The sequence below is a fragment of the Ambystoma mexicanum genome, chromosome 5q (assembly GCF_040938575.1).
Source record: "Ambystoma mexicanum isolate Mex_15411 chromosome 5q, UKY_AmexF1_1, whole genome shotgun sequence".
NCBI classification, from domain to species: domain Eukaryota; kingdom Metazoa; phylum Chordata; class Amphibia; order Caudata; family Ambystomatidae; genus Ambystoma; species Ambystoma mexicanum.
The window spans coordinates 628958997-628974640 of NC_090933.1; the positions used below are offsets into that span (position 1 = coordinate 628958997).

The 15644-nt window shown below is 42.8% G+C and overlaps 1 protein-coding gene across 1 annotated transcript in view; it reads right to left on the minus strand.

Moving 5' to 3' along the window:
- Positions 1-3677: 3677 nt before the first annotated feature.
- The window catches only part of CA8 (carbonic anhydrase 8), a 1124912-nt gene continuing 1112945 nt past the window's right edge, over positions 3678-15644 (minus strand). The window contains exon 9 of the mRNA XM_069621095.1: positions 3678-9338. The gene's annotated coding sequence lies outside the window, so the exon portion shown is untranslated. The remainder of the gene's footprint in view (positions 9339-15644) is intronic.

Sequence of the window (15644 nt, forward strand, 5' to 3'; positions counted from 1 at the left end):
ATGCCCTTATTTCACACTCTTGCCCAATTACCTCATACGCCCCTAAAACGTTTCTATTATAGATATCCTTTAGACCCGTGGTGGGTTTCGTCCATTTTCTTCAGCATAATTTAGTCCTTCGTTTGACCTGCTGACAATGTATTCATATTTGCTTGAGTTACAACATAGGCCATTAATGGTGAATCAATTTTAGAATGAAACCATCTTTAATCCCTTGATGTAAGTCCCTTTGTTCACAACCCCACTGATGCATGTTCTTCTTGTGGATATCCCAGGAGTGTTTTGGGTTTCAAAGTATTAATCAGGCCAATTGTATCATGTGAATTCAAGCGTTGGGAAGGCAGCATTTAGCTACAATAGGTTTATTCCATTCCTTAACAGTATTTTGAAACTAATTATGCCGTTTAGAAAGAGGGGGAGTCTGTGCCATCACCCATGTCTTGTCCCCAGCCACTCCAATTTCAATCTACTTGCATTTTGAAGCCTCCAGGAAGGAACTCTAACACATCAAGTGAACCAATAAATGGTTGAACTGAACCCTACCTTACGGGGGAATTGATCCCCCTCTTCCCATTCAACAGATCCTGACTCAATAGTTCTATTTTACCTTGTTTCTCTAGTGCAGGTGCTGGGGGCTTCCTCTACCTCCCCCTAAAATCTCCTAATTATTGCATACAACTAACTTTATTGGCATTTATATTGAAAATCACAATCCAGTTAGTTGGGTAAACTAATGGGTGACTGGGTCTGGGTTTCTCTGTTAGGGGGCTAGATACCCCTGCAGTTCGAAGTTGACTCCCCATCCACGTGGTAGTACTGTAAAGATTACTACCTTTTTGAATATTTTCACGGCTTCAATTTCTTACTTTGTATTAGCTAATTTTCCCACAATTAATGATGTTGCTTGAGTACAAATGGATTCAGTTCAACTCGTATTTCTTCCTCAAATGTGCTTCCCTTTGTTCCAGGCCCCATTTCCCTAGAGGTATTTCTGTGCTTTCCTATATGCAATAATAGGCTAAGAGGAGACACATTTTGCAAAGAACGTTCTTGTTCCCTATTCCTTTATCTTAGAGCAGAGCCAGTAGATGCAATTAAAATTAGAGAAAAATAAAAACATCAGAACAGAAATCCATTTGTTTCTAACCTTGACTCGTTCACCCACATACCCCAAACAAAGTTCCATGAACGAATACGGGCTGATGTGCAAGTGATACGTTCAATCACAAGTAGAGTAAAAATCCCCTCAAGTGCCAATACACGACATAACATTCATTTCATATCCAACAACACATCAGTGCTTTTCCCAGAAAACACATAGAATAACCCAAAATATTAAATTAGAAAAAACAAACATTTATAAAAATAATCTTTGAGTCATATAAAGTTCCTATATAATGCCAGTGCTCTGAGCCAAGCTAATCCTAAATATCAAGGCGGCCATAGTCATCTACTGAGAATGAACCTTTGGTAATGTACCACTTCTGCACCACAGCAGGGAATGCCTGCCTGGCCCAGGAGACTCCATTAGCCATGTCCTCCTCCTGCTGCCAGGTGCCAATGTAAGATTCTAAATAGAGAAATTCTCACAAGCGGGGAAAAAGGAATACAGACAATCAGAAAAAAGAAGAATCTACTGCCTCACACTGAATCTGCCCACGAGTGAGTGGCTGCTCAGCCAAGGCTTGTGGGTTATCCACAAGGTGCTAGTGCCCACAGTTTTGCTTCCTGGCAGCGTTGTTCACACCAAAATCCAATTCCAAATCTTAGTGTAGTTCAACATGTTGTGTCTTTAGATATGCACTGTCTGGCTGGATGATATCCAGCAACAAAACACATTAGAAAGAGTACAAAGTTCAAGCTCTGACATCAGGTTTTCCAATAGCTCAGAAGCAATGCATTTTGGGAGCAGTTTCTGGAGACCATGGCATTCGGAACGACAGCATCAGGAATTTTGAAATTTGTGGATCCCAGGATTTCTTCAGACCAGTGAACCTTCAGAGCTGCTGTTTCTGGCAACCACATTCACAACAACAGTAAGGTTGCAAAGCTCACATTCCTGTTCCACAGTATGCAGTTGTTCAGCACAGTGCGACTGCAATGCTGCAGTATGTGGCTGCAACGTTTCGAGCTTCAAAGCATTAGGAATGATGAAAGTTTGAAGTTTGGATATTTCAGTAGTTCAGCAGAGTTCATTGTTTAATATGCAGTGTATTTATCGTGTGCCTGCCTAATTACATGTATACATGCTAAAGTCTTCTGAGTAACAATGTCCCCCTCTTCCAGACATGAAATGTCACCCTCAACCCCCTTATTAGCCTCAATAAGCAAATCCTTGCACCTAGCTCATGCATATTAATGAGCTACACCATGAATATGAAAAAAAGAAAGATGTGTAGAGCAGCAGATGCTGCTCATGACTGCTCCAGAGAGAACATGTAGAACTATGCACTGTTGTTCTGAAATGGTAGGTCATTAGGAATGTTAAAAGTGAGGTAACAATGCTAAGCTTAAAGAGTCAGGAATGCCCGCCTTCAACCCTAGTTTGAGTGCATGCTGTCATAATTTGGCTCTGTAGATATCTTGAAGGGATGATTTAAACTACATAGCAACCAAAAGCATAGAACAATCCACCTCAGAAGAGGTTTCTGGTTTTATTGTTTCCAGCATAAGGAAACCGTCAGGTTCATTTTGTAAGAGCATCACGCCTCAGTATCAGTATCACAGCATTAGAAAGGTATACAAGTAGTACACCCTCCAGTTCTCGGTTTTTCCTTAATTGAGCATAACGCATCTTAAAAGATGGAGCTTCTGGTCGCAGCACTACATCTCCAGGAAGCGTGCAAAGTGCCAACTATAGTAGCAAGTCATCCAGTAGCTCTGAATAACTCAACTTGGGAAAGTGGCCACCTACATTAGAGTTGGTTTACCAGAGTTAGAGTACTTGTATCCTGTACATAAAAAGTCTTATTAATAAATATTGATAATGTTGAAATCCCCTCCCCCTAATGACTATAGATCCCATAATGAACTGACCTCTTTATGGTATACTGTGAATAACAAACATGATATCCATAATCTCCCCTTATTTCTGTCCCCATTCCCACCAACACATTGGTTAGGCTAGCTTAGAGTCAGCGCTCTAAGCCACCTCAGAATAGGATGGCTGTGGACTTGCACATGCATTGCAGTCATAGGCAGTCGTTCATAGTTGTGCAGAATGAGGATATCAGTGCAGACCTTCAGCATCGACCAAAACTGAAGGCATTCATTTTCATGTATCATCCCAATTTTCTTTTTCACTTGGATAATATTTCAAGGCAATATGCTTCAGCCAGGATTGTTACATCAATGTTTGAAGTCCAATCTTGGAAGAACAGTGATATCTTCTAAGGATTTCATTCAAGGAATAACATTCCATAAAATTTAATTGTGACCTCATTTAACGTTCAAAAACTTTACAATAAACACACTAAAGCTGCAACTCTATCTGTTACGGACAAGGGTTTAAATAGAAATACTACACATTTGGATGAAATGCTGTTAATGCTTGATGATTTATCAATCCTCAACCTTCAGATTCAAGTGGTACTGCACCTCCGAAATGTTTAAGGAAATCTGGCTCTATATCCTGCAATAACATGCCGAGTTCTTTTAACAAACATGAAGATAACAAAGATAATTCAAGATTTTATTACATATAACAAAACAGAAATTATGTCTTTCAGATGTTCTGCAATCTATAACGTTCCCTCTTTTTTGAAGTCTTAATCATATCTGTCATTTGCTGCATGGTGGGAGGCTTAAGAGGAAGTGCGTTTTGTCCAAAGGGATCAAAATCTACCGAAGATTTGGTCCAGTGAGGAAGGTATTGAAATGAGACATTACCTGTATTGCCACTCCAAAAGAGATTTAGAAAAGGACACTTCTTCTATACAAATATGCAACATCTCTTGTGCCATGAATTTTAAGACCATGAAAGCTACATCCTTTAGTTGTCCAACATGATCAGTGTAACCAAAGGTATGCTCGAAAAAGAGAGGGTGCCACAGACATGCATAAGGCAAAGGAAGGTATGAAGAGCTGCTGTTCTCTGAGGGGCTGTACTTCTTGTTGAACCGGTGTAATTTGGTTTAACTTCTCTGTTGTGAATTTCCTCACTGCGGTGAGAATGCCAATTATTGTAGCTTCTTTGTATTTGTATTGTGCTGCTGAGCAATTAAAAATAATCCCAAACCAGTGCCTTTAGACAATCATGGGCTTCTCAAAATAGGGCTTGGAAGCTATGCATTATCCTTCAAATATATATACCATTGAAGTACCTTTCACTTTGTATGGTCCTTGTGGAAAATGTCCTGATAAAAGTATAAATAGAAATTGAAGCAGTAGATTACAGGGAATGGGACAGCATTTTAAAAGGTGGCTCGGAAGGCACATATTTCACATTACCACTTCAGCCCTCTTCCTTGTACCACTCATAATTGTTTGATTCAGTCCATCAATACTACAGGCACACAATGCTAGCCCTTTAAATGTTACCAACATTTTTCAGCCACTACCGGGCTTTTGGTATAAATCACCTGACCTCTTACCAACAATCCTATTTGTCCATTTATTGTTAGGCAGACACCAAGTCGGATGCCGAAATACTAGTTCAGTATCTAAAGTTAAGCTTCATTTATTTCATTTTCCTTATGTTTAAGTTTCCTTGTTAATTTGCTCTTTGTATGTGTTTATGTGCGTGTGTATCAGTGCGTGCGTGCGTGAGAAACACCCAGGTTTAAGCCTATGTTTTCCTAGAACTAGCAATTAAATATGTTAACCTTAGTTTGTCTCGTTAAACCCAGAGGGTATCCGTGTAGCTCAGCTATCAAGCATTGCACTCTAAACCTCTAGGATATGAGCTCCAGCTGGTGCTGATTTGAAACCAGAGGCTTTAAATACTAAGTAACTAAATAATGCACATTTAATCCCCCTCAGGGAAAGTCCTAAACTGTGTGATCCCTGTATTCTTGCTTATTTGCACTGTTTTTCAAGGTTTGACATGGTACTATTGCATGGCACAGAAAGCAGAAAGGGAGCTGAACGAACTCATATTACTATATTATATATATAGTTAGCAAGCAGGTGGCGCTAAGTTACAACTGGATACTTTGTTTTCATCACTGAAACAGGGGAGAAGATTGGACCAATGCCTGTCAGTGTTGGAGGAGAAAAGCCTCCTGTGCAGCTGGGGGTTTTGCAGAACACATTTTTGAGGAAAATGGCAGGGTTATCACCCAGCACTCCTGGCAAGATCTGAGGGTCTAGTTAGGTATTCTTGGCATAACCTCCCAAGCACACAGGAGCTTTTTAGACTTTTTTTTAGAAAATTCAGTTAAACACCCCTTATAAACTGAAAATGTAGGCAATGCCCTCAAAGAGGTGGTGTCTTTGCCTGTACAGCAAAAAATGTGCTGGTATTCAAGTGGGATTACTTTGCTGACGAGGTGGGGCTTTCGGGGTGTTGCTGCATTCAGTAAAATGCCTGAACTGCAACCCAGGGTCCTTTTAAAAAAAAAAAAAAACAGCTGTAGAAGAAGAGCACTGTAGAATTATGTCCAGAATCGAAAAGTTACAGACATCAGAGTTGTATAGCAAAGCATGTGTGGGTTTAAGGCAAATTAATGCTGAATCTAACTGTATAAGAACAATTAAGTCCCCCGAGTGCAGAAGAACCGCTGTGATGAATAAATGTGCTACCCTTAAAGGCCCGAATTAGTTTGGTGGGTATCGTGCCTTTCATATTAATTTGTACGTCTTGTATAGACTTTAGGAGGTGGCATAGGCCTCATTTTATTAAAAATAATATTAGGTCATGTAGGGAGACTTGGTGCCAGTTTATGAATCATAACAATTAAGATTTTATATATGATGTTTTGAATTTTGGGGGAGCGGCCTTTAGAAGGATATCTAGAGCATTCTGGAGTGTTTACATTGACTGATTATCTATGTTGTGAATGTTTTAGAAAATGGGTATTGTTTATGATTTATGTTGACGGCTATTTTCTGAATACAGTTTATACCTGCCTACCAATAAGTAGGTTTGGTCTGTCTTAGGCAGTTGAGGGTTCCAGCTCCAAGCAAAGCTAAAACTTGAGAAAATATTGCTATCACAGACTGCGACCACTCATGTGGCTGTAACAGTGAGGATCATAAATGAGTCTTATTTGGGCCTAATTATGATAGGCGTGTTTCTTTTCATCTGAGATGTTAAATATCTAGGTTCACAACAAGTGTGTTTTGTATGCACTGCACTTGTCAGGAGATTAATTTTCAGGATTTAAGGAACATAAATGTCCCAAGGCCTACAGGGATTTCAGTGGGGCAGGCCATTTGGGGCTCTGTATAAATTATTCTCATTGACGTCATTGCAGCTGGAAGTGCCCTGTGAAAGTCTGTCATCTAAAATGGTGTTTATGTATTGAGGCTGCTGATTTTTAGAAACCAGATTCCTTTTCAGGACTTCATGGGGAGTATGGACCCACAATGAGGGTTCCAGTTCTCACCTAGATAAGCCACTTTCTCTTTCCTAGTCAAGGGCACTTGTACTGTTTTTCTAGTTCACATGAGAGAACCCACTGGGACGCCAAATGTGGTGCTACTGCATTGCCATGGGGAACTAGTGCAATAGCAAATGTAATGTGTGTTTTTTAGACACACATTGTCCGTTCATAAACCCAGTTTTACATTAAAACAGATCATCATAGTTACAGTCAATCAGATAGTGACGATTGTGCATTTCATAGATAAAACTTAAATTGCAATTGATTCAGTATAGGTTATGTATGAAAGTGCAATTTCCAACATCTACAGTCAGTCACGTTTCCAGTGCCCCAATCGCGTTCATGTTGGGGTTTCAAAGCCATGACTTTGCTCGAGAGTATTCTGCGGCTCTATGTCTTTTTAGACTGGATGGGGTCTTAGAGTTTAAGGATGTTAATGGGTAAGGAGAACATTGGATCACACCATGAATGGACAGATATCATCAGTGTGCCTTTGTTTTACAGGTCAAGGGCTCGCCACTTACTAGCATAAGTCTTGGTTACCCAGAAGGCTGGAGCTGGCTGCCACATGAAAGGGCACTTTGTTTGACATCATTCAGAATGAGATAGCATGCTCTCTTTTTTTGTCGTGATGAAGCCGATTCTAACAATACAGAGTAAAGTTATTCACAGTCCTGTTAGCCAGGCTGGATGTGAATATTCACCAGAACAGGTGCAGAATAGGTCCATGTGTGATCGTTAGAAGGAGTCCTCATCAACATTTTAAGTTCTGGATTCTGGTCCCTCAAGCCAAGTGGCATAATGCTTCTTCCAGTTCAGGTTGCACTGGTAATTTTGTTGTGTTCAGAGAGCAAACGTGGTTCTACCCTCCCTCCCTTTTATTTGCTGTTATTGGATTTAAAGTGTGTTAATTACTGTGGGGTCTCTCAATTACGTGTTGATTTTATAAGTGTGCTCGTACTATAGTGGTGCACTCTTGTGTGGGGGCACAGGTTGCTAACGGTGTGTGTTGACTTTGCCTGCACCTTAGTTTCTTGATGTCTTTGCCCATTGCCATGTATTAGTTGCTCTAGAGTACTTGTTGGGTTTGGACGTACTATTTCCAATTGTAGAATACATTCACCAGCATCTTTCGGATCCTTGCCTGGGAGTGTGTGCATACATTGCTGGTCTTTGACATCGTGGGTTCTTTCGCACCTGCACAATTTTAGTTAAATGATGCACTCTCCTTTCCCATGATCCTCTATGGTCAGTGCTCTTCCATTAAATGCATACTGGACCATAGTTTTGCCACGGTTTGCACTCCTAGCTTTCTGAACCTGATCCATTGGCAATGACTCTCCTACGTGCTTATTTCCCAGTTTCTGTTTGAAACTGATGCTTTACATGAACCATGGTTGATGCATGTCACAGAGGTAGCTGTTGAGGAGTGTTGGTGGAAGACTTGACTATGCTTGGTATAGTCTTACACTTTTAGGACCAGGACCAGGAAGAGGGACTAAGTGGTAATGCCTGGTTAATTGCCGGCAATCTTCATTACAGTGAATCCAAGCCTTCCTCTACCCAGTCCTCAAATACCTCTGTCCTGCCTGGATTTGTGCTGTGTCTTCGACGATTATGATAATGCTCGGTTAGTGCACATAGGATTGCAGGTAAGAGGTCAGGACGATACATGGGATTTCACACTCCGGGAATATGCAGAGAAATGCTCGTAAAATGTAAAGGAATACTGCTATATGTATGTTTCTATGAAGGTAGAGTTGAAATTGTTAGAACTGGGACGAGGAAGAGTAGGAGTCGTTGTAATGAAGATGACTAGTAAGTGTTGGTGGCAGGCACAGTGTCAGCTGCGCTATTGAAGTTAAGAAATTGTCCATGGGTGCACCAATATTCAAAGCGGGCCAGTCTTTCAAGAGTAAAACAAATGCCCCAGAATACGCGGTGCCCAGCATATTTACTTTATAATCTCACTACAATGCAATTTCTGGGAATTTACAAATTTCAAGAATATTGAGACACTGCCCTTATATTAATATACTTGTTTTTGTTGTGATGTGTGAGCCACCAAGCAACATTCCACTACTTAGCCACCTACGCCGCCCAATACAATCAGAACATGCCGTTTCATGTTTCAGGGCATGTTCCATACATACGTTCACTATTGATGGAGAACTCCAAAAAGCCCACATTTGTGTTGCAGCGTCTGCGATCCTGTTAACACTTTCTGATGCTAGTGTAGACCACCTTCATGTGAGAAACTGCAGTATGTTGTTTTTTTTCGTACTGCCTGTAAAGTATCTGTGGTTTTCCACTGCCATTGGAAATGTAGGATTATAGGTGCCCTGTCTCTCAGCAAGGGCAGCCTGTTTGTTTTGGTGTACATATAAAACAGTTATCGCTCTCAGAATTAACGGTGTTTACTCAACACAAGAAGACACTAAAACATTAATAATTAGCAAAACTGACACATAAATACACATCAACAGTTCACAGCTGTCCCAAAAAAGGTGTGCAATCCGGATGCAACTGAAAGTCAAACAGACATCACACTCCATGAATACAAATGTCGTTTACAGTGAGGGGCCAAGTTTTCAGACGTTTTCTTCTTTTTATGGCGGGCTTTTTCCCAGAGTTTGGCTGGGCCCTGTGGAGAGGGCATCTGCCAGGCCTGTCAATCGCGGCTGCGTTAGATCGAGGCGGACAATGCCTGCTCTATGCCCCAGCTGAAGCCGCAGACTCAAACATTTTCATCTCTCTTCCAGGAGCACTGTGGAGCCTTTGTCTTCCCTCACTCTGAAAAGAGAAAGCAACAATTATGTTACAAGCATTCCTCCACAGAGGCTTCCATTATCTGGGTTGGGCTCAACCCGGCCGAGGAACGAAAGGCAGGAAAAGAATGTTACAGAAGCAGTTTTATGGTCTGTGTGCGTTTGGGGGAGGAGGGCGAAGGGGGGGGAACGGGGGGGGGGGTTGGTTTCAGAGCCATTTCCCCTCACACTTTTAGGTCTTGTTTAATTGAGAAAAATATTTTTTGTCAACGCATAATTATAGCGCACAATGAAACCACAAAATAGAGCTGGTTGATAGACTAACGTGCTTTGCAGATTACAACTAAAAGTGTATTGTTTAACACGTCCACGTAGATATTTGAATGACACATACATATTCATATTATGTCATTTTAACCTTTCCGTCAGGCAATATGAAGAGACACCAGAGGCGAGAGACCTCTATAGTGCTGCTTTCTTTAGGGGCACTGTTACATCTCAGCTGAATAAAGTAGTATTGATACCTCCACTAACGTCCACAGAGTGTGGCAGGAGGAGGCATCGTCTCCTCACACCACATCAACCATGCATACTTGATTTAAAGGCATGTGTCAGATGGCATCGGCGGTATTTAAGCACTAGGCTGAAAAAAACCTCCACTGAAATTACAACCCCGTGTCTAGATTTTGAGGGCTATTGCAGTGAAGACCATGCGAACACCTGTACAACGGCGACCATGCAGGGATTCCTTAAATACCGCTCTGCGTGCCACCTGGCAAGAAGGGGTCATGCTTGCACCATTATAGTTTGTGAGCACTCCCAATCTGCAACCCGCAACAAAGCAATACCATACAACATGACTGAAATCTCAACTTGAAAAGCAAGCAAACCAAAGGCCAAATCCCAGCCACCATTCACATGCCAGCCACTGTCCCATATCCAATGCATTTGTTTTCTAAACAAAGCATTTCTAACAACCCATGCCACAGTTGCGTCACTGTTGACCAGGTACGCAACTTGGCTGCAGGTGGCGGGCTGTGCTTCGGTGGTGCAGTAGGCCTGCGTGATGCTCAAGGCACATGACAGCCGGTGGGGGTGCACCTATTGCCAGGAAAGGCAATAGAAGCACAGCCTCTGCCCCATTGCCACCCCCTTACAAGAAAGTGATGGAAGTCACTTATGTTTAAAGGTGGGGTGTCATAGAAAATGGGTGCTGGTTGGAATGTTACTGGCCTCTTCAGTTTTATTGCATTTATTTGAAAGTTATTCGAAAGTGCTCCCTTGCTGAAGAATAGATTTAAGCCTAACAACCAATAGCCCTTATCAAAGCAACAAGAAGGGAAACACTATTGAATTAACACATAATAAGATGACGTAGAGGATTCAAAATAAAATGACAGAGCCAATTTACATAAGAGTAAAGGCAGAATAGCTGAGGTTAGCACGTATGGGGAAGCAAGTGTCAATGATCAACAAGTGTAACAATTTTCGACACTCCAACATGGAGGAACTTGGCCACACAGAGGAGTTCCACGGGCCATCTTCCGCGGAAAAAGCTTGGTTAGATCATTTCACATGATTAAACGTCCTGATATCCAGTGTTGCCATATTTCTGCTTTGTGTCACTCGGCAGCAATCCATTTCTCAGTAAAGTACACTGGTGTAACCAGCACAAGTGTTTTGAACTATGTACAAGCATCCATTGGTAAGCATGTCATCTGAAATTAAAGAATGGTTAGGTGATTAAATGTGCGTGCACCCACCACCAACTGGCATGCGATGAAATGAACAGATTTTACTGGGATCATGGAGGAAGCAGGAAGGCTGCAGAGGGGAGCAATGCCGTCCCCCAGGCCCTTAATTACCACTGTCTGAACCACAGAAGATGGTCTAAGAATTTCAGATCATCAAGGTGGACGTTTGAGGAAGAATCGGAAAACTATCCCAGTGCACATATAGAAGATGTACGAGGACAGCCACAATTGAACGTTAGAAGCCGGGAAAGAAGGTGAATAAATCAACAAGAACTCGTTGCGGAAGGATTTAAATAAAGAAAAAGTACAGACAAGCAGTCCTCTGTGGCACAGAGGCTGTCCCTCGTGCAGTGCATATCAGCTAAGAATGATGCACGTTGGTGTAATTGCGCGTCATTAGTCTACTGGTGAATGGAGACAGTTGTCCTCATTATCTTCAGCAGATCCATGTAGGTGTTAATCAATACGAGTGACATTGGGCAGGAATTAGGTTCAACATTGCAGGACCTACCCGCACAAACTATGAGAGCCCCTATAAAAACATTAAAGCCAATTCAAAACTCACCCAATTGAATCTGTTCTGAACCCACCCGCCTGTCTAAAGCTAATGGATATACAGGTCAATAACTCGACCAGGAAACTCAATTGTGACCATGCAGGATGAATATCCATCAGGTGTCGCCGCATTCCGGGGGAAGGTAGGTGGATGGGATTGAATTGCAAGTTGTAGGATCGAGGCCTGTATGTGCTGCGTCACTGAGGCCTAGTTGCCCACCTAGCAGTGCATAGGATACACTAGACAAGCGTCATCCAGCGATAGCACCACCTCTCATCCACCTCTCACCTCCTGATCTTGGAATGAGTTTGCATGGTGGCGAAAAAATATGACAGCACCACATGTATTTGAATTTTGAGAAATGCACGTTAGGTTCCTAGGATTGTATGCTTTATATTTGATGTCAAGATGTTTTATGAAAACAGGAAAGCAGACAAAACAAAGAAAAATACATTTTTCGTTGTAAGAAGACTTGATGATTTCATGTTATGCTTTTAATTGTCTAGGAACTTCTGATATAAGACCACTGAAAAGTGCTGATGTTTTCAATCATGCATTGAAGAGTGTGAACATGGAAATAATTACTGGGCATTACATGCCTTGTAATCCTGTGACCTTAACTTGCACCTTGGGCTTTGCTCTGTCAAGAGCCTAATGGGAGAATATGGAGAAGCAATGATACATGTTTTCATCTTGTTACCATTTTAAAGTAAAGAAAGACTTATGCAAGAGAGGGACGAAAGCCATATAATAAATAATAATAATAATTTAACATTTATATAGCGCGACGAACCCTCACGTATCTGAGCGCTGCTTATTATTACCCATGGTGTGTGGTGCTCATTTATCGACCTCGGTAGGATGAAAGGCTGAGTTTGGCCCTGCTGGGATTCGAACCTGTGTCAGTAGGCTCTGCAGAGACAGATGTCAAAGCAAGCACTCTACTGCTGTGCTATCGGACTGGCTATAACTATAAATAATAGAATTCTGAAGATATTACAAGACCAAAGTAGGGCGTGCATCTCCTGTAAAGTTAAATTGTACAGTGTCAATGCATTCCTTTGACTGGCTGAAAAATGAACATATTGCCTTGCAGACACTTCCCTGTGTTTCAGTATCCCTATGAGATCATATTCACACAATCCAAAACGGATAATTTTCTACAGGTGTGGCGCCTGAGCTGTCTCACATAGATCTTAAACATGTATTTCTTAGGTTTCAGTTACCTAAATTTAGGAAACCCTATTACATTTTGCTGAATGTCTGACCCTATATTTGTTGTTTTTGTAAAACTGCAACGAAACCCAATGTACTTTGGACCAACGTTAATCTTTACCATTTTTTCCAATCAAGACGAAATGTGATACCTGGGACAAGTTGGCCTTAAACGTGTTGGCATCTGTCTTGTCACATATATTTTAAAAAAAACTGCCGTTCCGTAGACAACGCTCATTTGATATAGTTAATAAGCAGATATTCACTTTTAACTTTTATTAGGCATTTTGGTCTAAAGAAAACCTTTGGGAAGACAATGGTGATTTTATAATATATTCAGCCAGCAGGTGTATTCCGCTGTCTGGGACAAATTCGTTGAAGAAATTAACAAGCGGCCAGCCTATGTGTTGTCGGGAAGCGGGACTCAGTCGCAGGTTGAGACATGGGCCCTCATTAGAAGGTTGGCGGAATGGGTTTACCGGCACCGGTAAAGGCGCCGGTGCCGGTAAACCCATTCCGCCCTACCACGAGGTCTCTTTGCGGGACCCACAATGGACACCTGGAAAAACCATGCGTCCATACCGGGTCCCGCGAGGACACCAGGGAGCTAACAACGGGCCCGTCATTAACGGGCCCGTTGTTAGCTCCATCCCCATTCCCATTGAGCCCTATGGGGGCTCGAATGGGAATGGGGATGGACCGGGTCCGGGTTCCTCGGACAGGGAATTACTGGGTCCGCCAAGGTTGCGATGACCCAGTAATTCCTCATTCGAGGAACCCGGGCCCGGATTGCAGTAAGGAGGCAACCGCACCGCTAAAAGCGGCATGGTTACCTACAACCTTCTAATGAGGGCCATGGTCTCCAACTGTGAATTAAGATTGTGATCAATGAGATTGGCTGCCCGGATTTCCCTGCATTAATTCAACCCTTTCACATGAAGAATCAATACAACATGGGGTGCACAACAGACACGCATGTATTGGCAGTTGCAGTCCACTCCAGGATAGCCACATTTAAAAGAAAAATGAGCACAAGTGTGAATAGAGTTCAGCTGCATTCTCATCATGGACAATATGTATCTCAAAACAGCGTAGATGTCTTTTGTGTTCCATTCGGAGGGAAGGCGAGCACAAAAGTGCACATTGAAGGACAGCATATCTTGCCCCAGGAAGCAGGGAAGTAATTTCACCAAAATCCCAGGGGTAGCGCTATAAACATCACATGACCCTTGACTCTGAAGAAATCACATGAAGGGATGTCATTTGACCCCCCCACCCCAGTGACATCACGGGCAGTGATTGCACACAACCTTTCACCCCTTGACAAAACAGGAAGTAGCATCACATAGCATTATTCCACAGTAGACTAAGAAAAAGATGGCTACAATATCACTAATATGATATACATTTCATACAAGAATGGATCACCATATGTAGCGTTAATATCGGTGTGTATAGGCCCTGATTACCAAATTACTGTGAATATAATGTGAGCAACCTGATGGTGTTCTCCCACCTACTCCCGTGGGATCCTCTGTTCAGGTGGCCAGGGAAGGGCCATCGCTTTTGGATCCTGACCCTGGGGCTGGACAAGCGAGGGAGGATCACGTGAGTGGAGCACCAGGAGGAGAATACCCAAGGGTGAGACACGGTATTGCCCCATTATCAAAAATACCCCAACCCACTCTCCCTCAGCCTTCATGGGGTATTTTCAATCACACCCGATTTCCCCGTCCCATTTACAGGAAACACTGAGACAAGGAAGATGCAAATAAGATCACTGAGGATTAACGATAGCCAAGCCAAGCCTACCCCAACACTGCCACCTACCTTCTCGGACATCCGGCCCATGAAGCGTGTGTCAGTTGAGGCTTTCTCCGCCACCGTCTCTCCCCCCACCCCTCCACCACTGGCTGTCTCACATCCTGACACAGCCATGTCTCTGCTCTACTCTTCCATTTCTGATATTCTTGATGCTCTTGCCTCTGTCATGAGGATCGGTTTGAAGCCCAAAGCCAAGTGTAATTCCTGGTATGACTCCAACCTAACGTATGTGTAGGGTGGCTGAGAGGAAATGGAGGGCTTCTTGTTCATCCTCGGACAAACTGGCCTATTGCCTGCATCAAAGGCAATACTGACTCTCTGTCCTCAACAAGAAGAGAGTCCACATTCGAGCCTATGTCTCTGCCGCCTCTAACAACTTGGCCAAACTCTTTAAAATCTACAAGGAGCTGGCCAACCCTGCTGCAGTCTCTACCCCTCCTGTTGCCTCCCAGGCTCTTTGCAATGCCCTTGCCTCTCACTTTATCTCAAAAACCAAGGACATCCTGTCCACCCTCTTCTCCCCTTCCCTTCCTCTCCCCTCTCCGTCTTCGCTTGCTGACCCTCCTTCAGCCACCCCCACCCTATTTCTCATCCTTTCCTCTTTTTCCATTGATGAGGTTGCTAGACAAGTCTGATCTATGAAAGGCTCATCAAAACAGGTTCATCCCTGTTCCCCAAAAACCATCAAGGACCACATTGACACCCTCTCTCTGGCCCTTGTAGATTTTTGCAACCACTCCTTTACCTCAGGATCCTTCCCCTCTTCTCTGAAGCACTCCCTTGTGCATCCTCTTCTCAAGAAAGCCACGGCTGACCCTTCTTGTCCCGCTAACCATCGCCCAATTTCCATTACTCCCTTTCTGGGAAAACTCCTGGAAAAGATGGCCATCTCTCAGCATAACCTTCATTCCGATTCTGTAGGCTGTCTCCATGACCACCAGTCTGGCTTCAGAGCTGCTAGAAGCACAGAACCTGTTCTCCT